Genomic DNA, 2390 nt, shown 5'->3' on the forward strand with positions numbered 1-2390 from the left:
GAGGTTTGTCTGTGATCTGTTGCTGCTTTTTTGCATCCTTTTCTGTCCAATTCATGTAGCTATGAACATATGTATTCATATGTAGCTATGAATACATTGTGCAGCGACTGCCTTAAGAGTAGGAGAAGTAAATAAGTAAAATAGAAGTCGTCTGGCCAAGAAGACCTATCCATCCAGTCAAAACAGGATCTACAATTTATTTCTTTTTGAAACATACAAAAATCCAGCAAACATAACCTGGGACCTGAGAGACACTTCATTGTTTACCTGATAAACCTGTAATGAAGACCAAGTTTTTATTTAATTGGACATTGAAAATAAAGCATTTTCTTTCAAACGTGTGAGCTTTCATTATTTAATAACCCATCTTTCTCTTAAAACTGATGAACAAACACAACGCACTGGGTTATTTTTGCTAGCCCAGCCCTGCATTTATTTAACACAACAGGGTTGAGTTTGGTGTTTGAACCAGCATACTGGGTTAGCTTTTTAACCTCAAAGATAGATAATAGTGACAAATGTCTAACACTGGCCTCCAGAAAGCGTCTTAAAAAAGACAATCCATAATCCGAATTACTTAATAGCTAATATTTTACTTAAAATGAATAATCTATCCATTGTCCATGCCTGTTTAATCCTTCCATGGATCTGCATCTGCTAATGGCCAAGACCCAGGGCACACTTTGACTAAGTCCTCAATCCATCTCAGGTCTCTGTAACCATCCACTCAACGTAGGGGGCAATTTAGCAAGGGCAAATAACTCCATACATGGTGGGAGGAAACCAGGTGACTGCTTATTACCCTGTGATAAGCAGATGGTGCTAACAACTGCACCACCATGCAGCCCTACAGTGGATAATGAAGGAAAGGCAACCTCATGATATCTTAATATTGCACTGCAGAAAAACCACTTGTAACAGTTGACTTCATAAATGGCTCTTTGGTCAAAGTGTGAATGCTGAACATTAAAAATATTACATAGCAATATCAAACTTATTGTTCTATCTTGTTGACACATAGAAAAGTTATTATGATCTTTAAACACTAAAACAAACTCAACCTGCAAATAGTATGGCACATCTTAAAAAAGGTGGGGGGGGCAAAGGTTCAGTCTTGTCAATTTGGAGATTGTCTTCTTACCACTTTTGCGATGTTGTTTTCAGTTAGCTTGGTTTCTTCTAAAAAGCTTAGAGAAAACTGCAATGTTGGCAAATCTGAGCCAGTGTCCACATTGCCCATGTGGAAATTTGCCTTATTGGAAGACGTCCAGTGAAGTCTAATTCAAATAGATCAAAATATGCTGCAGCAGCCTTTATTTCTGATAATTATTATGATTTTCCACCTACAGCTGACTAAAATCAGCTGACATTGAATGTTAGCACATCACACCAAACCAATAGAAAAAACTATTAATTTAAAAATGTGGAATAAACGAAAGTTTTAACACTTGCTTAAACATTTTAATTTTCAAGAGGTGACAAACAAGCATCATTGGAAAATATAATTTACTGAATATAAAGGTGTATGTAGTCATCCAAAAGGGAAACAGAACCACTGTAATTCGGAAAAGAGTGTAAAATAAAGTGTTCAGACAAGAATATTCTGTGTGCTTTGATATTAGATGAGATTTCTGCTTTTTTCTTTTAACCATTTATTACCATTTTCCATAATACATAACTTCTAAGCTGTAAAATATTTCCACAACACCTGAAATCATGCACTGCTATACGGCTTACAGAAAAGCAAATTACACCCTCACCAGTGGTTAGATCATGTTTCTTTCCAGTTGATTTCAGAAAACATGTAATATACAGTTATCTCCTCTACATTTTAATTTTGTAATGTAGGTCTTTAAGTGATCTATACCACAGATTTCGCAACAGGAAGTCTTCCATTACTGTCTTTGTTGAAAAACTTTCTTGGATTTCTTTTTTATCAGACACCTCCTTTATTTCTTTAGGAAACCTTATCTCACATCAAATGTAAAGAAATTGTACATAAAGAAAATCTCATAACCCTGGGCATTTTTCCCCCCATATCGACCTGAAACTTGATAACATCTTGGATCGTTTACAACATTTTACGCGCCTTGTATGCAAATTAAGCAACGAAATGTTCGCGCCACTGCCAAGAACATGGAAGGTGCATAACAAACCTCGCATTAATGTATTAATCAGAAATGTGTCAAAATTCAAATACACGCTGGACTCGAGCAAAGAATAAAAACTGAACTCTAAGCTATGACTAACGTTGCATTTTAACCAATCTGTTTATTAATGCCGTTAAAGGCCCGCAGGATGTTTATATGCAGCTTCCAGGACCTTCCGGTGGCGCGGGAAATGAACGGAGTCTGACTGCAAGCAGCTGCAGCTCCTGCATTGTTCCCTGT

This window comes from Xiphophorus maculatus, chromosome 7 (genome assembly GCF_002775205.1).
Source record: "Xiphophorus maculatus strain JP 163 A chromosome 7, X_maculatus-5.0-male, whole genome shotgun sequence".
NCBI classification, from domain to species: Eukaryota; Metazoa; Chordata; class Actinopteri; order Cyprinodontiformes; family Poeciliidae; genus Xiphophorus; species Xiphophorus maculatus.